We start from the raw sequence: 26,328 nt of genomic DNA on the forward strand, positions 1-26,328 counted from the left end.
TCAACAGCTTTCCAAGCGCAGCCTCGGAGTGGAGTAGACCATCCGCCTCCGGGCGGAGGGCCCTCAGCTGCGTGCCAGCTCTGCCTTTCCTCCCTCGCCCTCTTGTCTGGAGATTATCAGCCGTGGAGCAGTGACGGGTTTCGCTGCTTCACGCCTGCCATCCTGGCTACTCGGGGCTGAGATCTGAGGAGCATGGTTCAAAGCCAGCCCAGATAGGAAAGTTGGGGAGACTTTTCATTCCCATTAAGCAGCAAAAAGTCAACAGTGCGTAGTGTCTCGAGTGGTAGAGCAGCAGCCTTGAGTGAAAACATCAAGCAAAAAACACAGGCCTGAGTTCAATCCCCAGTGTAGGCAAAACACAAACAGCAAAGCAAACAACAAAAACCCAGAAGTAAAACAGCTGATCGTCTCAGGTTTTGTGTGTGGACGCACGGAGAAAGGGAAATGTATGCTGCCTCTGCACCTTAGTTAAGCAGAAACTGAGCGATTTCTAAACAAGTCCAGGAATGGAAATGAACTGCTTAATATCATGAACTTGAGGTGTATGTGTGTGTATGTGTTTGTATGTGTATGTATGTGTGTATGTGTGTATGTGTATGTGTGTATGTGTGTGCGTATGTGTGTATGTGTATGTATGTATGTGTGTATGTTTGCATGTGTATGTACATGTGTATCTGTGTGTATGTGTGTATATGTGCATGTATGTGCACGTGTGTATGTGTATGTATGTGTATGTGTGTATGTGTGTATATGTGCATGTGTGTGTATATGTGTGTGTATATGTATGTGTGTATGTGTATGTGTGTATATGTGCGTATGTATGTATGTATATGTATGTGTATGTGTGTATGTGTATATGTGTGTATGCGTGTGCATGTATGTGTGTATGTGTAGCTGTGTGCATGTGTATATGTGCACATATGTATGTGTATGTATGTGTATGTGTGTATGTGTGTATATGTGCGTGTGTGTATGTGTGTATATGTATGTGGGTATATGTGCGTATGTGTGTATGCATGTGTATCTGTGTATCTGTGAATGTGTGTATGCGCATGTGTGTATGTATGTGTGTATGTGTATGTGTGTGCATGTGTATATGTGCATGTGTGTATGTGTGTGTATGTGTGTATGTGTGTGTATGCATGTGTATGTGTGTATGTGTGTATATGCATGCGTGTGTATGTGTATGTATGTATGTGTGTGTGCATGTGTGCATGTGTATATGTGTATGTGTGTATGTGCATGCATGTGTATGTGTGTGCGTGTATGTGCGTGTATGTGTGTGCGTGTGTGTATGTGTGTATGTGCATGCGTGTGTATGTATGTGTGTATGTGTATGTATGTGTGTATGTGTGTATGTGTGTATGCATGTGTGTATTGTGCATGTGTGTATGTGTGTATGTGTGTATATGTGTCTGTGTATCTGTAGAAGTGTGTGTCCCGGGGCTTGAACCCGGGCCGTCTCTTGTCCTTGCTGAGCCAGTGGCTCTGGCACTGCGCTGCTGGGCGACCCATGTCCTCAGCTTGAGCTCCCCAGGCCTGCGGTGGAACACAGCCTGGACCAGGGGGCTCCCATCCCGGAGGACAGAGGGGGGGCAGCGAGGGGGGAGGGCGGGGGGGGGCAGGGGAGAGGAAGGGCGGGGGAGGGCCGTCTGTGTCTCTGGGCCCGTGCGGGCTCGGTGGACGCGGGGTGGGAGCCGCCTTAGCCCGCGGGGATCTGGGGTCCCCTTGCTGACCCTCGGCCGGATGGCCGCATGGCTGCCCGGGGTGTGCCCGGCTGGACCCGTGGAGCCGCCGGCCCTGCCCTACCTTCCCGCCCGCGGGGCGCAGCCTGGCATCCGGCCCTTCCTTCCCGCGTGGCGCCGCCTTCCGCCCGTCCAGCGGGACTCGAACCCGAGCCCCGCGGGAGCCTCCCCGCCCGGCCCGGCCCGCAGCGCTGACCGCGGCTGACCGGAGCGGATGGGGGAAGCTCCCGGAGCTGAGGACGGGGGGCGACGTTCCCGCTCCAACCTCACCGTACAGAACACTGGAGGCGCTGGTGCCCTGGAGACACCGAGGAGGAGATGGTCCCCGCCACCCGCGGACCAGAAGATGGGGGGGGCACAGGCGGGGGGGCACAGGCGGGGGGGCACAGGCGGGGGGGCACAGGCCCGGGGGGCAAAGGCCGGGGGGGGGCACAGGCCGGGGGGGGGCACAGGCCGGGGGGTCACAGGCCTGGGGGGAGGGTGCGGCACAGGCCCGGGGGGGCACAGGCCCGGGGGGGGGCACAGGCCCGGGGGGGGGGCACAGGCCCGGGGGGGGGCACAGGCCCGGGGGGGGTCACAGGCCCGGGGGGCAAAGGCCGGGGGGCACAGGCCGGGGGGGGCACAGGCCAGGGGGGCACAGGCCGGGGGATCACAGGCCCGGGGGGAGGGTGCGGCACAGGCCTGGGGGGGCACAGGCCCGGGGGGGGGCACAGGCCCGGGGGGGGGTCACAGGCCGGGGGGGGGCACAGGCCGGGGGGGGCACAGGCCCGGGGGGGGTCACAGGCCGGGGGGGGGCACAGGCCGGGGGGTCACAGGCCCGGGGGGAGGGTGCGGCACAGGCCCGGGGGGGCACAGGCCCGGGGGGGGGGGCACAGGCCCGGGGGGGGGGCACAGGCCCGGGGGGGGGCACAGGCCGGGGGGTCACAGGCCCGGGGGGAGGGTGCGGCACAGGCCCGGGGGGGCACAGGCCCGGGGGGGGTCACAGGCGGGGGGGACACAGGCGGGGGGGGCACAGGCCGGGGGGGGGCACAGGCCCGGGTGGGGTTCACAGGCCCGGGGGGGTGCGGCACAGGCCCGGGGGGGGGGTCCACAGGCCCGGGGAGGGGGCCGGGGGCAGGGCAGGCCTCTGGGCAGGCCGTCGGGCCTGGGCGGCGGGGAGGGGGCGTTGCTAGAGCAAGGGGCCTCCTGAGCCTCCACAGCCCCTGTGCGCCCCCCGCACCTGGCCCGGGCCGGGGGACCCCAGGGCATCTCCCGCCCTGGGCCGAGGCGAGCGCGGGGCAGCGCGGCCGTGCGGCGTCCACACCCGGCGCGGGGTTTCCAGGGGAGGCGGCCGTGCAGCGTCCACACCCGGCGCGGGGTTTCCAGGGGAGGCGGGCGCGCGGCGTCCACACCCGGTGCGGGTCTCCAGGGGAGGCGGCCGTGCAGCGTCCACACCCGGCGCGGGTTTCCAGGGGAGGCGGCCGTGCAGCGTCCACACCCGGCGCGGGGTTTCCAGGGCAGCGCGGCCGTGCAGCGTCCACACCCGGCGCGGGTTTCCAGGGGAGGCGGCCGTGCAGCGTCCACACCCGGCGCGGGTTTCCAGGGGAGGCGGCCGTGCAGCGTCCACACCCGGCGCGGGTTTCCAGGGGAGGCGGCCGTGCAGCGTCCACACCCGGCGCGGGGTTTCCAGGGGAGGCGGGCGCTCGGCGTCCACACCCGGCGCGGGTTTCCAGGGGAGGCGGGCGCGCGGCGTCCACACCCGGCGCGGGTCTCCAGGGGAGGCGGGCGCGCGGCGTCCACACCCGGCGCGGGTTTCCAGGGGAGGCGGGCGCGCGGCGTCCACACCCGGTGCGGGTCTCCAGGGGAGGCGGGCGCGCGGCGTCCACACCCGGCGCGGGTTTCCAGGGGAGGCGGGCGCGCGCCTCTGCCTCCACTGCGCACTGGCGGGGGAAGAACCACCGCCCCGGGCGAGTTGCAGACGCCCGGCCCGCCGTGGCCTCATCCCGGCCCGCAAGGCAGGGGACGGAGGAACCGCGCGCTGGAGGAGGCCGCTGGGAAGCAGCCAGCCCTGGGGGAACCTTCTAGAATGAGCCACCAGCGCCCAGTCACACAACATTTGAATAACACTGCCATCTTTAAGAAAAAGGAGAACCCTCCTGACGTGGTCTAAAAACCCCGCCGGCCTCCTGGGCTCTGGGGTCAATCCTGAACCCCAGACCGGGAAACATGAGACTTCAGCCGTCGGTGGGCTTCCCCGAGGGGCCGCGCGGTCACTAACCCCACCACGTTCATCTGCGCTTTTCTCTTGGCTCTGTGCTCTAAGGATCCGAGTTTCCGAGGAGAATTATCTAGGGATCATTGGGGTACCACCCCAGAACGAATGAGCCTGCACCTATCTACACCCCAGCTCTTCACTCTGACACAAACAGCTCACATGCTTCCTGGTTCCTTACACGAAAACGGAAATATGCGTGGATTAATTGACACAATGTGGTTATCTATCTTCGTCTGCTTTCAGGACAGGAAAAGTGCGCTCTGCGGAGACAGTGTCAGTTAACTAAGCCCCTCTCCCTTCTTATGGGACGGTATCCTGTTACAGCAGCATTATCATCTTGTCGACAGTGGCCCAGGCTGACCTCCTTCAAAGCTACTTCCCAGTCAGCTGGACCCTGAGCAAATCAAAGCCAAGGTATAATACGAACAGTTTATCTTTGTGAGGATTGAAAATAGCATTGTGATGGAAACGTAGAACTGACATGAAGTTCATCACATTATAAAATAAGACCATTTAATACATTCTACCTATTTGTAGGTTACATAGAGTATATGTACATATACTATATATATATATATCTTTAGAAAGTGGGATTGGAATCTTAAAGACAAAGCTCTTAGTTAATATAGCTTTAGGTTTTTCTAACAAGTTATTAATTTCTTTACTAACAACTTCTTATTTAGTAATACAAAAATCATTGCCAGTTATATTTTTGATTAAAATTCTGAAGCAAATATTTAGTATCTTCCAAAGTATCTCTCATCCATTCTGGAAAATCAGATATCTACTTTAAAGTATTTGTCGCTGATAAAAGAGATTAAAAATCTTCAGAATAACATGGGGGTGATTAAGAAGGGGATCAGGACAAAGGAGAAAGACAAAAAAGAGTGAGGATGATGGGGTATAAGGGGTCTCGGGATATTATAGATATGAACAGAATGGTCACAAGACCCTTTATTCTGTTCAATGGATGTGTGTTCTAAATTACTCCTCCTGTTTCCCACTTCCCTGCAGGGTTAGTATGCCAGTTCAGCAAGTTAGCAGAAGCTCCCAACTGCAATCCTTCCCAAGTCGCATTGTGTCACGTTGCAAATATCATGGACTATTAATCAATAGAGCATTTTGTCTATATATCTCTAAATATGTGTTCTTGACAAATCGTGCCAATGATATACCAAAAATTATTAAAATGTACACACAGAGTAGGTGGTGATTTTTTGTTTTGAATTTTGTTGGTTTGTTTTCTGAGGGTTTTTTTTTTTGTGTGTTTTTTGTTTGTTTTTTGTTTTGGGCAGTATGAGGGATTCAATCCAGGGTCTAGTGCTTGCTCAGCTGATACTCTACCAGCTTTTTGCTGGATATTTTGGAGACGGAGTCTAAAATGCTTTTCTTTTAGACCTAGTTTTATACTGTGATATCAGATGCCTGTGTAACTAGGATTACAGGTCTTAGCAACCAGTACCTAATTTTTAGTATATGTTTTGCAAATGTACATATAATGTATCAGCAATACAAGATTTTTGACATGTTTAAAGTTACTTTGCCTAATTCACAAATGCAGCATGTTTAACTGAGATCTGTGTTCCGATTTCCATTTTTGCATTACTTCTGCAACACTAAGTTATAATTATAGTTCAAAACGTTTCAATTTCTAAGTAAATGGGCTGAAAAGGATGTAGCAGAGAGGCACAGAGTTCAGATGGAAACAACGTGACACGGAGTTTCTCACACCCACAAATTATGAGCGTTCTGTGGGCAGGATAGGTTCGAAGTACAAGCACTAATTTTGCCACAAGCACTATTTTCTCCAATGACACTGAATTCAGTGGTTGCCACGTCACGAAAGTTAACTCTTCCGACAGCGAAGGGCTTGTTTCCTTATTTATGTGTCATGACCATTTCACATGTCCCAGAGCTTCGATGGGGATGTCTACCGAAGTCTACCAGAGGATGTGTTAGTCCATCTGGTGTTGCAGTAACACAAACAACCCCTGTGGTTGAGTGAGGATGAAATTTCTGTTGAAAAGAGAAAAAACATTAAAATATATTTTAAAAAGACCCAAGCAAGGCGCTGGTGTCTCACACTTGTATTCCTAGCAATTAAGGAGGCAGAGATATAAGGATCACAGTTCAAAGCCAACTCTGGAAGTAAAGTTCATGAGATATTCTTATCTCTACTTAATCATCAAAAAATAGGAGTGGCCCATGCTCATGGGTAGGCAGAACCAATATAGTGAAAATGGCCATACTGCCCAAATTGTTATACAAATTCAATGCAATCCCTATCAAAATCCCAGTCACATTCTTCACTGAAATAGAGAAAGCAATCCATAAATTCATATGGAACAGCAAAAGACCTAGAATAGCCAAAGCAATTCTAGGCAACAGAAGCAGTGTAGGAGGTATCACAATACCAGACTTCAAGCTCTACTATAGGGCCATCATAACAAAAACAGCCTGGTATTGGTATAAAAACAGATCGGAAGACCAGTGGATTAGAATTGAAGATCCAGAAATAAAACCGCACTCTACAGTCAGCTGATATTCGACAAAGGAGCTAAAGACATACAATGGAATAAACTTAGCCTCTTCAACTACTGGCGCTGGGAAAACTGGGCAGCCATATGCAGAAAACTCAAAGTAGACCCAAGCCTATCACCATGCACCAAGATCAACTCAAAATGGATCAAGGACCTCAGTATCAGACCTGAATCCTTCAAACTACTGAAGGACAGAGTAGGAAAGACGCTAGAACTTATAGGCACAGGAAGGAACTTCCTGAATATAGTCCCAGGGGCACAACAGATAGGGGAGAGACTCGACAAATGGGACTACTACAAATTAAAAAGTTTCTGCACAGCTAAGGACATAGCCACCAAACTAGAAAGACAGCCAACCATATGGGAAAGGATCTTTACCAGCACAGCAACAGACAAAGGCCTGATATCAGTCATCTACAGAGAACTCAAAAAACTAAGCCCCTCCAAGCCCAATAAACCAATTAGGAAATGGGCACAGGAGCTAAAGAGAGACTTCACAAGAGAAGATATAAAAATGGCAAATAAACATATGAGGAAATGTTCAACATTCCTGGTAGTAAAGGAAATGCAAATAAAAAAAACCCTGAGATGCCACCTCATTCCAGTTAGAATGGCCTATACTCTGAACTCAGGAAACAACAAATGCTGGAGGGGGTGTGGGGAAAGAGGAACCCTTCTCCGTTATTGGTGGGAGTGCAAATTAGTACAACCACTTTGGAGAACAGTATGGAGGTTTCTCAAAAAGCTCAACATAGACCTACCCTATGACCCAGCCATACCACTCCTAGTCATCTACCCTAAACAGCAAGTCCCAAGATATCAAAAAGACATTTGTACTTCCATGTTTATCGCTGCACAATTCACAATAGCCAAAATATGGAACCAACCCAGATACCCCTCCATAGATGAATGGATCCAAAAAATATGGTACTTATACACAATGGAATACTACATAGCGATTGGGAATGGTGAAATATTATTATTCGCAGGGAAATGGTCAGAACTTGAACAAATAATGTTGAGCGAGACAAGCCTAGAACACAGAAAACAAAGGGGCATGATCTCCCTGATATATGACTGTTAAGAAAGGGTGATGGAGAGACAGTAGAGACCAGGTCTGTGAAACCAAAAACTGCTTGTCAAATGGTATTTCCCACAGGATTGGGTCAGCGACCCAACATTATGTAACTAACACCTAACAACTTCTCAGCATATAAAGGTCAAAAATTGACCTATCAGTGGAATACAACAGCCCAAAACTATGTATGTACGTCTTTATAAGACTACTGTCGACATATTGTCTAATGTTGACATTACATTTAAAGTCCTAGGTGAATTTTCTTTGGCGTAGGCCACGTGGCTACTGTATATGTTCTTGGTACATTGGGTATTGTATATATGTCTGCCTGACCTAGGGAAGGGAAAGAAAAACAGGGTGTAAGATATCACAAGAAATGTACACACTGCCCTACTATGTAACTGTACCCTTTTTGCACAACACCTTATCAAAAAATTTTTGTTTAATTAATAAATAAATTTAAAAAAAAACGGGAGTGGAGCTGTGGCTCAAGTGGCAGAGTGCTAATCTTAAGAGAAAAAGCTCAAGGATAGCACCCAATTTCTGTGTGCAAGCTCTAGGACAAACATAGAGAAAATGAAAAAATAAAAAAGACTTAGCAAATATCATGATATCTCATATTAAAGACATGTATAGTATCTAAATAAATAGACAACTTACTCCTGGGAATGCTTCTTAAATTATGACATAGAAAAGGAAACTTCTGTGTTAAATCCCAAGTTATTGTTTATTTATTAATTATATTAATGGCCATTTTTAAAGAAAAACTGTTCTTCTATATGAAACTATGCATTTTCAGAAACAAATTTATCATCACTGTCTCCTTTTATAATTGGATCATTTTTTTTTCAGCCTGAGAAATTCTTAGGTAAACAGATGTGCTGCTAAATGATATGAAAAGGTATATAGCTCATCACCCAATCAATCTCAGATGCAGTCTTCAGAAAAATGAAAATATATGAGTACTCGTAATATTTCTTTATCATAAGTCAGAAAAACAATGATTTTTTCTTTAATGACTGAAATAATGAGGTCTCTAATAAGTGACTATGAGACAATCTCAAATTACTAGCAAAAAGAAACCCCACAAAATAAAAAAAAAAACTGAAGTGATGGCCAGCTCAGGTGATCAGGTGATAGAGCACCAGACTTGAGCAAACAAGGCCCAGTACTGGCAAAAGAAAAAACAGACAAAAATATACTAAATAGTAATATTCAGAATTAACCAAAGCAATTTTATAGCCACCGTACAGAGCAAAAGTAATTCAACATAGGACACTTATCCACAATCTATCATGTGTGCATTTTAGTGACTGTCAACTTAGCTCTTCCTTAAAAAATTGGGCACTAAAAGTCTTTCTGTGTCCTGCCATACATACACAGACTAAGAAGATGATATTGTTTCTCTTGATATGCTCACAGACGATGTAAAACTTAAGGGAAATGTGACAACATTAATAGCACTGTGCAAAGTATAATTTTGAAATCCAATTTTTAGACCCCAGGTCCAAAGTCTACGACATGAAGTGTGACCACTCACTCCCGTGTGTCAAATCAAAGGATGACGAGGGACAGGTAGAGCGAGGAGATTCAGCAGCGCACGGCAGCCTTGGGAAGATACTGGCTTCAGGCGCAGGCTTTGGGGTCCAATGAACTGAGGCTGGGGATGGGGAGAGGAAGGGTCCCGGGTTGCAGGTGTGACGGGGCTGAATGCAATCTCAGGGGTGTGTGTGTGTGTGTGTGTGTGTGGGAGAGAGAGAGAGAGAGAGAGAGAGAAGAGAGAGAGAGAGAGCCAGAGAGAGAGAGAGAGAGAGAGAGAGAGAGACTGAATGAGTCCTGGACCTTGAACGCAGGGTCTAGGCGCTGTCTACTCATGTTTTTGGCTCAAGCTGGCACATTGACACTTGAGATACACCCCCACTTCTGGCTTTTTGCTGGTTAATTGGAGACAGGGATCTCCTGGACTTGTCTGGCTTGTCTGGCTTTGATCTGTGATCCCCACATCTCGGCCTCCGGAGTAGCTAGGGTTATAGCGTGAGCTGCCAGCTCTTGGCTTCTACTGTCTTTCAAGGCCAGGATAACGCCGAGTGCCAGTGACTCAGACCTATACCCTAGCTACTCAAGCGGCAAAAATCTGAGGGTCACAGTTCAAAGCCACCCTACACAGAAAAGTCTATGAGACTCGCACCTCCAATTAACCAGAGAAAGGCCGGAAGTGAAGCTGTGGCCCAAACGGTAAAGCATTAGCCTTCAGCACAAAAACTCTGGGACAGACCCCATGCCTCGAGTTCACGCCTCAGTGCACACGCACACACACACACACACACACAAATTAAAAAAGTGAAGTAAGACTCAAAGGCCAGGATTCATACCCGTTAATACCACATCGTCCATGTGGTTCATGTGAAAGCAGTATATTTTCTCCATTTAAAATGATTTTCCACAACAGTTTTGGCTTGAATATCACTCATTGTAACCTATATTTCCACTGCATTTTTCAAAACATGTTCAAATTCTACTTTTTATAGAGATTGTTTGTACATATTCCATTAACTTTCTGTCAGAGTAATACATATTACTTCACTTTGGAGTTAAAGCACCAAGCTAAATCATTTTCTTTGGCTGAATGAAATTACATTAACACAGTTTTGTTTGTTTTGAAGAATAAAGATTACAGTTTTTATGCCTAATCTTGAATGTCATTATTCAATATTTGGAGTTTTTTGGGATTCTAGCCATTTCTGTAAGTCTTTATCAATTATGATGAATTATTACAGTATCATTTAAGGAAAACAGTTAAGTCAATAAACAGTCTATTCTTTTAAGAACTGAATTCGATATGCATTTTAATTCATATTTTCCTTAAAGCAAATAATAAATGTGCTGTTTGGAATCATGAAGTACTGGATTTGGCATGTAAAAATCAGAAAAATTTCAAATGTCACTTTCAGTGTTTAATTCTGTGGCTAAATTTAGGAACCTAGCAGTAAACGTCACAACACTCATGTTTTACTCAGATGAAAATGGTGGCTAAGAGAAAAATCGAATATAATGACCCTAAAGCGTAAAAAGTTTTCAAAACAAAATCTTTGCAATTTCCCTCTCTTGACATTTAAAAATCTCCCTTTGTAGAAATACTTTGGTTGGTTATAATGAAACATTTCCAAAGAAATTCTAGATTTTTCGTGGCAAGGAAAGTGAGATTCTAAACACGAGATTATAAACAGAATAGCCTCAACGACCTTATTATTGTCAAAAAGGAAACATTGCAAACGACTTGAGGACTAACTTTGGGCCAAATTAAAAATAATCTCAAGGTACTAATAGTAAAGGACGGTCACCCAGAAAGACAATCCTAGGACTTCGTTAGGAAGGGAAGCCTAGAATAAATAAGGAATGTTTTTGGAAGTAACTAAGTCAAAGAATGGGATAGCATGGGGTCTTGCTTTGTGCCCATCCTGGGGCTTGAACCCAGGACCTTGGCGCTGTCCCTGCGTCCTTGCGCTCCAGGCTGGCGTGCTACCCCTTGGGCCGCAGCTCCAGGTTGGGCTTTGGGGTGGTGGCCTGCACCCCAGAAGTGTGTGGGCTGGCATGGGGGTACTCTGCGGCGCGGGTCGGCTTTCCATCCCCGCGGCTGGCAGAGGACTCGGTGGGAAGACAGCCCCGTCATGGGGCAGTTCCCGCGGGGATCCACCCCGGTGGACCGTGCCCGCGGGGCTCTGGGATGCGGGAGGGCTGTCCACGGCCTCCTTCCCCGCGGGAAAGCTCGCCCCACGCCGGCAGGACAGGACAGGACAGGCCGGGGCTGATGTCCGAGATGCCACGAGCAGGGGCAGCGAGCATCTGGTGCAGAGCGCCTCGCTTTGGAGAGGGACTCAATGGACTAAGTAGCAAGTACTGGATGTACTTGGCTTCAGGATGTCCCCAGGAACACACCCTCCCTGCCCCAACTGTCCGCATCCTTCTTTATTGGACAAATAACACTCCACAGCCTGCGCCGATGAGCTTCAACTTGGTCTTTCCTAGCCTTTGGGGAGGAACAAAAGTAGGCAAGGTCTTTGCTGGGAGGTAACACAGATGCCCCTCCATCCATGGAGACTGGCTCCCGCGAAGGTCAGCATTCCTCCTAGTGCCAGGCTTAGATCCTCTACCTATACGAACCTACATTTTAATGTAGAAAAGAGCTGCAGTTTGTCCATGTGGAAGCTATTTCCCTTCAATAAATGGAAGTAAACGTTTTGGTTACTTACAGCTGGTGAAGCAAAGTACAATCTAGTCTTAGGAACTATATTGCTCTAGGTCACTTCTTTAAAACAATCGTACTGTAAAGGGGATGGACAGAGGGGTTACAGTCACGTAAGTCAGGTGATGAGCACATTTCATTTTGAACAGTTTCACCGCCTCCCTCGTGGTCTCCGAGCTTTTCCACTCCCAGCTCTCCTCCCCCTACAGGTGTAAAGTTCGTTTCCAGCACAGTGTCTAGTGGGTTTCAAAGCTGAATCGGTTCACCCTTTGTCCCAGCATTTCTGTGCTTCCCCTTCCCCTCCCCAAATCAGATAAACGGATATACAAGACAAAGGTTCAGAAATTAGAAAGATAAACAACAGTGACACTTTCATCTTTCTAACATGACGCTAAAGGGTAGAATGCAGGCTGCCAACTGGGACTGGACTTTGTGCGCCAATAGCACTATGAGACACTCACCGTCCTGTGTTACTGCTCTATTTTATTTCATTCTCTTTGAGTTGTGTGAGTCACTGAGTTGCAGATGTAGAGTTTCTGGCTTTGCTTACCATGCTAATCATCATTTTCCTAAGACACTAATTTCCTTGTGAAATATTTAACAAGGAAGATAGCCCTACATTGTCAGTATGAAACATGAATTTTTAATGTTACAGAGATTAAAATCACATACTGCAATATTTTTATTAAGGTAGATACTAAGGAATGCTGTTCACAGAGCTTTATTCACACAGGGTGACATCGTCTGGAGGTGTATTGACATTTTTCAAATCCCCAACAGGATTTTGACAGACCAAAAACGTCAAAGGTCGGATGTGATTACAGGCAGAAGAGCAAAGAGTTTAAAAGATTTTTAGAGTTTTCATGTTCTCTTACAAACTAGCTACCAATCTGTGGGTCTTTCTAGTTGAGAAGGAAATTTCTACTCATAGGAAGTCAATGAGTACAAAATAAATTCCTGCCATGACAATTCCCCCTGAGGTATCTGCCTCACAAAGGCTAGCAGTGAAAAGTCACGTGTTTTTAGTAGTCTTTGTGAAACTCCTGTGGTGGCTCCATGTCCTTAAGATAAAGTTAGATGGTATTTATACATCTATTTAATTAAAACAAGCATCCAGAAAAGGAGAGTCACTTCAGACAGTGTCGCATTCCTTTGCAATTCTCACTGCATGATTCCAGGTTTCAAGCCAACAAGGGCGTAGAGAATTTGGGGAGTTGGTGTCTGGAGGTGACCTTGAGCGTCCCAGAGCTGTTTCAGGGTTTCATGCAAAACGAGAGGTGCCTCCCAGCGATGAGAAGGGATCGATGACCTGAGGAAATATCTCAACCACGAACGGCAGGTGCTGTCAATGTGGAGGGGTATAGCCAGATAATTGATAAACGTTAAATGATCATTAAATCCATTTGTGAGATTGCTTTAGCAAGTCCTACAGAGGTCTGAAGAAATATTAAGCATTCTGTATATCTAGCAATAAAGCCCCAAAAGTTCAATATCTCTGTGCTTCAGATTGGTGCTATCATTATGCCTTCACTTGTAAAGTCAAGAAATAAGTCAAGATATAATACTTCTCATTTACTTAAGATGTTCATCTTGACTGGCATGATTTTCTTCTTGTTGCAGAAGCAGAGAAAATCAAATACAAATCCAGGCCGGATGCCAGTAGCTCACAACTGTAATCCCTGCTGTTCAGGAGGCTGAGATCTGCGGATTCCGCCTCAACAACACCAGCCTGGGAAGACAAATTGTAGGGATTTGTTTTTTCCAGTTAACCAGCAAAGAGGCAGACGTGGAGTTGTGGCTCAAATGGCAGAACTCCACACTTGAGTGGAAAATCCAAGTGAAACGCCAAGCCGTTAGTTCAAGCCGTAGTGCTGGTCACTCACATTCACACAAGAGAGTGTCCAAACACAAGTTTCCGTTTTCTCAAACAGATCTACTAACCACCTCCTGTTGGCAAGAAGCCTTGTTGATCACAGAAATCGTGGAGTAACACAGAGCTTGTGTTACAATGCTTCTTACAGTGAAAAGTACAGAAGGGCTCGGAGAGATCTCTCCAGGCTGCGGTAAGCAATTTCTTTGCAGTGACAATCTTCTTACCCAGAGATGAATGTTTGGCATCACGGAGATGTAAGTGGAAACTCAAACTCAACACGCGAGCTCTACGTAGCCGCACCACACACGGCCCATGAAGTGATAGCGGTAGCGTCTTTCCACTACAGCTGATCTTACACACTTATCATGTAAGGCTGCAACCCTTGGTCTTTGTTTGTTTACTTATCCATCTCCTGTAAGTGCTAGCACAATGTTTGCTACACTTGGGCTTTGTATAATAGTCATGTACATGTTATGGTTGCAAATTACAAAATATTTAATATATTTACATCTTTTATGCAATCATAGTGTATGTATCCATTACTTAACTTTTTAATATGCATTGACTATGTGGTGCATTTACAAGTTTTCTTAAGTTACTGCAACTCTCAAAAGCCAATCCATGCATAAGTGGACCTCTGAGGTTGCAATGCATGATTTTCAATAGTCACTTGTGTGTACATATATTTATGGTATGTGCATGTGTGTGTACATGGGTATATGTATGTGTGAATTGTAGGTACTCATACATTCACATTCACGTAGGGTATCTACTGCACACTTCAAATACGTTATGTTAATAATATATACCCAACAAAACGAGAATACTCAAATACCAATCCTTTATCTTATTATTAATTTATTTAAATGGAAACATTGCACTTAATAGAGAAGTCTCAAGGATTGAAAGGAAGATTAGCAATTAAATGAAGAACACTTACTTAAAATATACTTGAAGTTGATAGTCATAAGACAGGAGTCAGGAGTCATCTTTCTAGAAAACTGTGACACCATTCATTGTGATTTTCTAATGACTTAACTTCATAAATGTGTCAAAGACTCTGTCACTTAATTTAGCACCAACTCTTTTAGTCATTTCACTGTTCCTGGGATTTTTGATGGTTTGCTGAATATATTTTTGAGATATTATGTCTTCATTTGCCCTAGAAGGAATTTAGAAACAGAAATCCATGCAGAAGTAGGCTGTCTTACCATTTTTTTCTTTATCATTTTGGAGATCATGTACTAATGTGAATATATTCATGTGAGTTTTTCTAAATAATGAGAGATCACTCGCCAAATATGTTATCCATTTGAATATATATGTATCACATAACTATTATAGGCTGCTGTTAACAATCTTCCTTGTAAGATTTCTCTTTATAATAACACTGAGGGATGATTCAAATACCATATGATCCATATTTTATACTGCACAATTTATTCCTTTTTAGTGTATTCAAAGAACAGTTCAATGACAGCTACTACCTAATTTTAGAGCTGTGCTTAACTCCAAAAGAAATTATGCTTTTTGACAATCCCTTCATGTTTCCATTGAAGCTACAAATTTATTTTCTGTCTGTCTTTCTACATGGACTTGACAGTTTGGGATATCATGTATAAGTGGTGGAATCATCCTATATCAAATCTATTATTATTAGTTCATTCCTCTTAAAATAGCATTTCAAAATTAATGTCTCAGTATCAATCGCCCATGTCTTTTATAATTGTGCAAAATATTATATTATTATAAGTATTCATTTTGAATAGTTATACCACATTTCTTTGTTTTCTTAATTTCATAGACATGTAGACTCTTTAATTTTTGGTTGAAATGTTTCTGTAAGTAGTCAGGTGCAAGTAAGTATACAGAACTATTTTCGAGAATTTTGAGTGTGGAATTCCGTGGGGAAGCTGAGTGACAGTGACTCTCCTCTGTCTCCCTAGCTGAGCAGGACTCTCAGGTCTGAGAATTGTGGCTCAAAGCCCCATTGGCAGGAAAGTCCATGAGAATCTTTTTCTGAAATTAACCCCCCAAAAGCCAGAAGTACAGGAGTGGCTCGAGTGTTAGAGCACCAGTTATGTCCTGGCCCTGAACTTAAGCCCCAGTACCAGAAAATACACACACATGCATGAACACAGCACACAGACACACGTGCACACCTGTGCATACACACGTACAAACACCAAACAGAATAGCTGTGGAGTCCATTACTAGAAACGCTAAGCTTGACATTCACAGAATCCTCCAGCGGTGGATAGAGTACTTTACACCTCCCCACGCCCGGCCAGGCCTAAGTGCCTCCAATTTCACAAATCTTGATTGATGTCTGTCTTTCTCGGGTGCTGTCCTTGAGCTTTCTTTGCTCAAAGATGGCACACTACCACGTGGGCCGTCGCTCTACTTTCAGCCTTTGGGTGGTAAATTGGAGATAAGAGCCTCGTACCTTTCCTGCCTGGGCTGGCTCCTAACCACCATCCTCAGATCTAAGCCAGATTTACAGCAGTGAGCCACCAGTACCCAACTCCTCATCTGAAGATGCTCCTTATGGCTGAGTCGGTATATCCCCAGATCATTGATCTATTTGAAAACTGAATGATTATTATGTTTATTTTCATTGTAATAATTTTTCAATTTTTATATTTCATGTACAACGTATCTAATCTGATCTTATTTGCAAATATTTTCTCCCATTCTATGTGTTATCTTTGCCTTGGTGATACGATTTGAGCTACAAACGCAGTGTTAGTGAAGATCAACTGATTTATTTGCCAGTACTAATGCTTTTATTGCCATTCCTTATTCCTTGAATATTAACCCTGATAACTTCCAGTACAAGGTTGAATAGAGCTGACAAGACTTAATATTGTCATCTTCTATATCCTTCCACCATTATGTAGAATGTTAGGCCGTGGAGTTCAGTCCTCAGAAACAAAAAAGATTAAAGAAGTAAATAAAAGTACAGTATTTGCTGTGTGCTTGTTGTTATTGTTGCAAATGGTGATAGTGGATAAGATCTCAGAGTAGCTCTGGGTTTATCTATTTCTAGTTTCTGCATTTTGGTTTTCTCATGCAAACGTTGCTGTCAACTGCTTCCACTATTCTTTTTACCTGGTCATCCTAAATTATTACTGTCATGGGCTGAATTAACTGACATTCATGTTTAGTGCAGATCTCACTTTCTAACGAGATGGAATTGTTTTACATGGTGTTGGAGTCCACAGGCCATGTTAGGTTTCTAACTTAAAGTCATTGATTAATGTCACTCTTAATCTCCTGTTACAAGAAAAATCTAAGATGAGGTCCATTGACCAAAGTTGACTTGAGCCAGGAAAAGATTCTATCACTAAGCAACATTCCAGACACCCCGTCTTCTCTGCTCGTCACTACGGAGAGATGCCTTTGTAACCAGAAGGAAATGGTGGAAGGAGCTGAATCTGCAGTTCGTATTGCTAAGGACATCATCCATCCTATGTCAGCTTTCAGCTTGGAGTTCGCTGAGGTCTCATTTGCTATGATTGGCTGACCCTCCGTTGTTAGGTTAAGCCATATGGCACCCAAACCCAGATTGCAATAGCCTGTGTTGGGGGACCTCCTTTATCTGAACTCAGAGGTTGGTTTAGACAGATTCAGAGCAGCTTACCACCTGTAACAAACCACTTTTCTCTTGTGGCTCTCAAAGTAATCTTCAGGTCAATCTTTTGACAGTTTTTCTGCCACACAATTGATAAGCTCTGATGTGCTCGAATTTTATTAAGCTTCACAAAGTTGTAGATTGATGGTTTATGTGAATGTTGGGAGGTTTGGGGCTTTTGCGTCTTCAGTAGTTTATCTGTCTCTGTTTCTCTTCACCTTTAGGAATTTAGGTGAACACAGCTGGTGACATGTTATCTCTGAGGTTCAGAACTGGATTTCTCATATTTTGATCATCATAAGAAAGAATCCTCATGGATTCATCTTTAAATTCGCTGTTTTTCCGTACTAAGAGGCCTGCTCTAATATTAGAAAGGGTTTTATTTCAGCTTCTTTTTATTTTCTACCTTGAAACTTCTATTGGTTTCTTATTAAGAATCTCATCCCTAGTTAACAACCTACTTGGCAAAAGCACCTTGTAACTTGAGCTTGGGGTGTGTCTAAGAGTGAGTGGCAGGTGTGCAAATGAACCACGCCAGCACGGTAACAGCCAAGATGCCGGTCAGGAGATGTGTGACCTACAGGATAGCGCCATGCTGTCAGGAAGAAAGCGAAAGCGCATTCGATGGCTTCAGTAAGTTTATTAGTCAGTCGTCAGTGCCAGCGGTGGGGTTTGAACTCAGCGCCTTGCACGCCTACATGCATTGTTTTTCTGAAAGCAGTGCTCTCCCTATCGAGCTACACTTCCACTTCTGCTTTCTTTTTCTGAACCCCACAGATTTGTCCATCGAGGGTGGCTTTGAACTGTGATCCTCGGATGCCAACTTTCTGAGTGGGTAGGATCCTCTTTTTAACCATTCCCCAAACCGTTAGACTATACTTAGTAGTTCACGATGCTTCATGCAAGGTAAACTGAGGCTCTCACCAAGGTATGGTTTTGTTGTTGTTGTGGTTGCTGTTTTTCTTAAGAAGCGTTGTGTCTGGTGAACTGAAGACAGTCTCTGAGAACGGAACTCTTGGGACGTCAGGGACGCGGAGGCCTTCGGGGGGGAAGGCGTGGCTTGGGCTGCCTTCCCGGGCCGAGGCTGCTGGTCCGAGCTGCCACAGCTGGAAGGATGCTCACAGCCCACCACAGAGCCGGCCGAGGCGGAGGCCCTGGCGCGTGTGTGGCCTGAGTCTTGTTTGTAGGACGCAGCCACTTCCCTCAAATAAACCTGGAGACTGGCAAGCCTGCGGCTCTCTTCCATAATATTTTAAAAGGCCCGTTACAGCCACTTCTTTGCCAATGTTCTTTTGTTTTGGTGGAACATGTTGTTTAGAAATTCTTTCCCAGCTATTGCATTGATATTTCTACTGAGTTATTTGGCATACTACTCGTATCGGAGAGAAGAGTAAAGAAAACACAAAGAGGGAAGTAAGAGCAAGAAAATGGGATATAAAATCACAGTAATGGGGCTGCTAGTGAAGAAATTCACAACACATCTGCAAGCTTTTAGTTTTCTGGTATAGAACATGTAATAAAATCACATAGCACTACGGATATAATTAACACGACCCTGCCTGTAGATTATTTACCTTAGTTTTTGGTATAAGGTACATTTAGGCAGTGTTAGTTTTAATCATCCTTCATAGTTACCATGTGTTCAAATAAGGCTAGAAGTGGACCTTATGTATGCGACGGTCCCTCTTCCAGATAGCTGTCCAGTTGTTCCACTTGGCACCAGCTCTACAGACCGCAAATAAGGAACAGTTAGGAGATACTATAGCAGTTTCTTTCTCACCAGAGGAAGAGTGGCAAAATCAAGGCTTCGAGCTCTCTTTAGTTCCCACTCAGTGATGTTGAGTAAAATCTTCATGGGCCTCCGTGAACAACACGTCAAGTATTGTAAAGGCTTATTCCAAAGTTCGATTGGGAAGGACGGGGGAGAACGATCAAGACGGCACAGTACGCGCCAACTGACACGTTGAAGGAAAATCCCTTTGTACGACAACTTGAAGACAATTAAAAATTTAAAAACAAATAAAATGAGGGCGTCAAAGCAGATCCTTAAGTTTCATATCTTCAGGGGGGAAAAAAAAGTGTAATGAAGTGCCCTCAAAGCAACCTTTCCCTCACTCTCTGCAAAACGAAGGCAGGGGGACGTTTCCCAGAGCAGCCACCTGTCTAGGTGACGGTGTGGTCCTTGAACCCGGGCCCCCCCGCGCGGGGCTGACAGCAACTGGAGTTGGTAGGGTTCGGTGTTTACACAGTTTCAAGACATTAAAAAGCAAATTGGGCTGGGGACGTCATTTGAATGCTGAGCGCAACCCGCCTTCTGCTATTCCTGGCACCGTTTAGAATTTAACTGCCTTCTTTAGTTCTGATGTTTCTTCCCCCAAAGCAGAGTCAACAGCTTTCGCTGCAGATGGGGCTCTGCGTGGCAGTTATTGGGCCCAGATGCCGCCCTCTGGAGCGTGTGTGTGCCGCCGGCAGCGTCTGGCCTGCTCCCTGCCTGGGCAGCTGCCAGCGGTGCCCGGGGCGGCCCGAGCTGCTCCAGAGCTAACTTTCCAGCCACGCCACGCTCTCCAGCCTTCCCCCCGCTGCCTGGAAAGTCCTGCTTCTTTCTCTCCTTTCGGGCTTCGTGAGGCTTTTTGCTCCGGATGCTTTCAATGATGGATGAAGCAGAATGCATTCCATCCACTCCTGCCTTTTCTAAGTATATCTTTAAACAGGTTCAAGGGATAGGATCGTGGGAAAGGATCGAAATCTGCTCGGTAGAATGATCCCCATTGACTTACACTATTTCACATATCGAGTGACACTATGAAAAACTCGGTGTGTTTGCTGCTCTTGATCTTAAAAATGCTCAGTTGATTTCTGTGTTACGGTGGGGAGGGGAGGGATGTGGGGGGAGATGGAAATGGTGATCCACACGCGCTGTGCTCAGAAGCTGATGTGTTGAAATGAAGGCCCTTTGTACAACTTCTCAAGGGGAAAAAGAACTGGGGAAATAGCATGGAGACAAACCCATAGCTATGAACAAAACAATGAATGCCGTTGAGGATATGAGGACCTGATGAGGGCACACTATGGACTGAAGGGAAGAAGGTAAACTAAGAGGTCCATCATGGATATCAGAAAGCAGTCTCCTCAGAAGTCTGAATACAGAGCCAAGACCCTCCCATACCCTGGCTGCATCACCAAAGGACTCTGAGTCAGCGTACATTAGAGATAGCAGCGTACCCATGCCACACAGAGCAAAAGCAGGTAATCTTCAGAAAAATCGGTGGGACTGAAGTTCATCATGTTATGTGAAATAAGCCAGACCCGGGAAGATTTGTTTTCTGATATGTTTTCTTCCACACGAAGAAAAGAAAATGATCAGCCCCAAATAGGAAGAAGACCGTGTGGGTAAGGGAAGAGGGTGAAGGAGAGGTGAAGGAGAAAAAGAATGGGAGAAATGGAAGACTAGAAGTCTTCAAACTACGCTATAAGCACTTCTAAAATACCACAATAAATCCACTGTTCTATATCATTAATATGCACTAATAAATAAATGAGGAAGTACACCCATGGGACTCTCTCCAGGAACTGAGGAGTAGCAATGTACTTATCATTTTTATATTAGAAGCCAGGCCAGACGATGCTTCAAGGCCTGGCTCTTCATAGCCAGGTACCAGAAGGAATGGAGGCCTTGTTCTGAGAGCTGGGTTCAAGGGTTTGAGTGCTTTGATTTTTGCATATATTATTGATATGGTCTGCGTGTTTTTTGCCTTACATATCAAACATGCATACAGACTAGATCATTATGGAATCTGTTCTTGCATAAAATGTGATGAACTATTGATCTGTCACACAGTCACACTAATTATTTGTGTGAGTATGCTATAAATCTTTCTAAAGTAGAATTAGCTTAAAGCTCTCTAAATCATAAATATAATATATTTTGATTCAAAACATTTGCTTCTCAGGATAGAGTCTACAAACCTACATACCTATATGTTGAACGGCATGGAAACTAACTCTTCAAATAATCAGATGTAAATTGCAACTTATTAAAAGTTGCTCTTGTCTTCAGTTTTAGGACTGAAAGCTAAGTTATAGTATAGCTATCACCAAATGTAACTTTACCCATAATTTTATAAACCCTACCTTTTGTTAATGAATCTCTTCTGATTCTTGAACTCAGATTGCTTGCAAGGAGAGTTGCTGCCTAAATGAAAATTTTATTGTGGTTTTCCTTTTCTTGCTGTACCAGGAATTCTTGCTCACTTTTAGACTGGTCCTAGGAGTTGAACTCAAGGTCTTGTGCTGACTCAGCTCCTCACTTGAGACATATTCAGCCCCGATTTTGCTGCTTATTTTGGACCCAGAGTCTTCTGTACTTTTTCAGGCATGATCCTCTGTGTCTCAGCCTCCTGGGTAGTTACTATTGCGGGAGTAAGGTACCGGCACCTCCTGGAGTGTCACTGTTTTGAATTCATTATATACTGTGGATCGCAATCCTTTGTTGGAAGAATGAATAGCTGACCATTTTGTAGGCTCAAGTGCTCCTTTGCTACGCATTTGTGTTTTAAATTGCTGCAATCCCGTTTGTCAGTTCTTGTTACTATTTCCTTAACTAGTCAGCTCCTCTGCAGAACATCGTTGCTTATGTGGTTATCTTGAAATGTTTCTGTATGTTCTCTTGTGATCGTCTCAGCCTTAAATGAAGATCTTAAATGAAGGTGTTTCTTCTACTTGGAGTTGCTTTTGTTGAGCAGAGTCATCTGTATATATAATTTCGTTTATCTGCCTGGACCTTCAGTCTCCCCACCAACATTCGTTAATGAGACTACCTTTACCCAGCGTGTGCCATTTGTCAAGAATAGGATGACGGTAACACAGTGGCCTTCAGAATGGATTTATCCCTGAGTCCTCTGTCCTATTCCATTGGTATATTTATTTCTGAAGGTCTGTTTTTATGCCAGTATCATACTAGTTGTGTTTCTCTAGCTATGTAGGATGTTTTGAAATCACATATTCTAATACAGCTTTTCTCATTTTTACTAAAATTGCTTCAGCCATTAGGGGTCTTTTGTGATTTCACATGAATTTTAAGATTACATTTTTCTGGTTCTATGAAGAATATTATTGGTAATTTGGTAAGAATTGCATTGGACTTGTAGATTGCTTTTGGTAATATCAGTATTTTTTCATGGTTTTCTGTTGAAACACGAACATGGAAAGTGTATCTATCTTCTAGAGAGAGTTGTGTTCAATTCCTCTCCTCTGAGTTTTATAGTTAGAAGATTTTCTTGGTCTTTATTAGGCTTATTTCTAGGCTTGAAGTCATTGTGTATGGGATTTATCCTGATCTTTTTCTTGGGAAAAATTATTTATTACAGAGAAGTCACTAATTTTTTGTACATTTATTTTTATTTTGCTAACTTGCCAAAAGTGTTTAAGAGATCTAAGTGTTTTATGGTGAAATCTTTAGGTTTTTAAAAATAAGTATAAGAACATATCATCTGCAAATAGGGCTAATTTGACTTCATTCTGTCCTATTTGTTCTTTATCCAGCTGTTTCTTTCTCTTCCTTCAGTGTTCCCAGAAGTGTTCCAGCATAATACTAAGTAAAAAAGAGTAGAGACGGTGGAAAAGGGTTTTGTTTCTGGTTTCAGAGGAAATGGCTTTGGGGTTTCCCCCTTGAAGATAACGTTAGTTCTAAGTTTGCTCTATGTACTTTTACTTCATTGGCATAAGGTACCCCATTCCAAGCTTCATTCTGTTGTGTTTTTTTTTTATCATGAAGTCATAATGGATTTTGATGAAGATGCATTGTAGTCATAAATTGCTTTGATACATGGCAACTCCTTTGTACAACTACTTAATGCCCGTAAGTGTTATTGCTGAGTCGTGGCCTTGCTCTGTGTTAAGATACTGAGGCCTCTCCACGCTTCCTTCTGGAGGGGTTGCTCTAGTTGACGTTTCTACAAACAGTGTAGTAAGGTTCCTCCCCCCTCCCCATCGCAGGTCAGCCATGGGGGTTGCTCATGGTCTTGATGATGGACAATACGCATTTATTCTGACAGAAGAGAGGTGGAATCTCAAGAGTCGTTTTGTTTTATTTCTGTTCCCTCTCCCTACTTTCTACCTGCACTTATGTAATGTTATTATGTTTCGTTATGATTTGGAACTTTTCTTTCACCTTCCTTATCATTTTATTCCGTTATGTATAAAACTCCCTCTCATTCAGATATCTTTTGAGGTTAGTTTATATTTTCTCCCTTATTTCTTCTCTTTCTCAATGCTGCTGTTGAGGATGCTACTAACAGGGCTCTTACTGCATGCCTAAGACTAGTTTTCTCTTACATTGTTGATTGTTGTGTTTGGTGCTTTCTTCCAAAATGGTGTTAGGAATTAGGGCCAGAATGTTTTACAGGCAAGGAGTTCAATTTGCTGCTGTAATGTATCCATAAAACAGATAAGAAAAGCTACCTCATTCCACCTAGCCTTGTGCAAACTCAGAACAAAGCGTGTATATCCCCCAAAATATACAAATTTAATCATAGAAAAATTAAAAAGTACATAAAAGAGTGAGGAAACTTGGCACTCTCCAAAGTTTGGAACTCTCCTATACCTGATCCAGAGCTGGTAAGGTCAATACGGAACCAGAAAAAGAATACAAAAGAAACGTCTTTTTAAAGGATCAATGAATTCCAAGACAATACAGAAAAACAACTGGCTGTCATAGGCAACCAATGAAAGATATTAATAAGAAATTAATTAAAGGGAAAGAGATATTTTCAAAAGAATCCACTTTAGAAAATGAAAAACTCACCAAGTCAAATTAAAAACCCAATGGAAAATTTTACCAATACATTAGATCAAAGGAAGAAAGAATATCAAGATTAATTACTGATCACATTCAGGCAGTAATAAAGAAAAATAGATAAAAAATAAGATACTATGGTCAGAAGATAGATGACCTCTGAGACATAAATAAGAGACTAAGCTTATTACTGACGTGTCTAGACAAGGGAGAAGAGGTACAGGTGCAAGGCTTAGTACTCCTCTTCAATGAAACCACAGAGAACTTCTGAAATTTATAGAATGATGTAGACATCAATATAGAGAAGGTATTTAGAATCTCAAACGGAAATGACCAGAAAAGGCCCCTCTTCCACACATCATAGGTAAACTGCCAAGGATATAAAACAATGAAATAACACTGAAGGCTGAAACAGAGAACCTCTACATTACCTAAAAAGGGAAAATAATCAGAATAACAGCAAATTTCTCAGCTGAAATTCTAAACTCAGGAGTGCCGAGAATGAACAAAATAAGGGCAACTCTGGCAGGCGTTTAACGAACTTGTGAATAACTGTATAATTATCATTTTCTCACAAGGTTAGAGCACACAGGGTTTCAACTTGATGAGAAAGCAGTATCTCAGGTATCGCCACACTTTCTTTGCTGAATAAACGTAAGATCAATTATCACTTTACAAATAGATCTGAGAATTCACCGATTAAGTAAAATGCAGTGTGGGTAATAATTTCACAGACGAATAAAATGGAAATGACAGCAACTTGTGTAATGTTTCTTACCTTATATACGAAGTAAGGGTAGATCATTTGAAACATCGTTAGAAATTAAGATGTTTAGAAACGATGAAGTGAGCCAATGTAGAAATAGAAAAGCACCGATGGGTTGGTCAAGTTCAGTGGTGTTTGATGGGCGATCTCACTGTTGGGGAGTTTTCACTTTAATCATATTCATTAGTAAGCTCGCAGCTGAGCAAGCACTCTACCCCTGGAGCAGAGCCTCCTTTTTGATTTTTTGACTTTCCAGTCAGGATTGTAGTCGTGCCTGGCCCGGCCTCTGCCCACATCCCTCCTTCCGATGCGTCCCAGGCAGCTGATGACGGGGAGCATCTTCCTGGCTGGGTGACTTTCTTCCCAGGGTGTCTTGCCAAGCTCTTGGTTTGCCTGAAAGTCTTTGAGCTGAGACCCGCCCAGCTCCCCTTCTTAAGCAGCTGGGATAACAGGGGTGAGCGTTTATGCCAAGCATGTCTTCCCGTTTATTTCCGATGTGCCTTCTGATTGCGACAGTGGGAAGGCCCTGCCCGGTAGCTGACACTACATGGCGGTGATCTCGGCCTTCGTGGGTTTCCCAGCAGCTCAGGGATGCACACGCCCGTGTCCGTATGCTCTTGGGGGGGGGGGGGGTGACCCACATCTAGTCCAGCCTTGGAAACGGACTCTCCCTTGAACCACCAAAACAAGCCTAGTTCCCAGCTGAAATGTTCCACGGTGAACTACTGGCATGGCGGGACGCAGTGTGAGCATTTGGTCACAGGGATTCTACCTGTCTCCTCAAGTATTGTTCACACGGCCATTAACCCCATAACTGCGGTTACCGTGGGCATGGTCCAGCGTTTGCAGCAGACGCGAGAGGGGCACTGGGTCGGGGGGTGACCCGGTCCGCATCTCCTCGCCATCCCTTCAGCGCGGGGCTCTTGGAGCTGCTCCCCACCCGCGACGCATCAAATTTACGATAGTTGTTGTGAACGCTAGCCACTCGTCTGGTTCTGCGGAGCACTGGCTCTATTACTGCTATCAAGTGTGCTGTAATCCCTACTGTATTAGCCTCAGTTCCTAGGAGGTCGTATTCGGAGGTCTTGAGGAATAAGACTTTGGGACTATTAGGAAGAATAAAATCAACCTGTACCACCCTCTGATGTATTTTGAGTGCAGATTGTAAACTATCTACATGGCCCGGAGAGCCCAGAATCCTACAACCTAGCATAGCCAAGTGTAAAATGCGTTCTGTTCACGAGAAGAGATGTATAACAGCCTATGAACACTTACGTTTGTGACTCGAAAGTGTAAAATGCTCCGTGTACTGTGTGTGCACTTCTACAACGCAAGGCTCCCTGGCCCAGAATCCTCAGCAGCACGCGAGGCGTCGAGTGTGGCCAGGCCCGGTGTGCGCAGG

Source organism: Perognathus longimembris, chromosome 9, assembly GCF_023159225.1.
Source record: "Perognathus longimembris pacificus isolate PPM17 chromosome 9, ASM2315922v1, whole genome shotgun sequence".
NCBI lineage: Eukaryota > Metazoa > Chordata > Mammalia > Rodentia > Heteromyidae > Perognathus > Perognathus longimembris.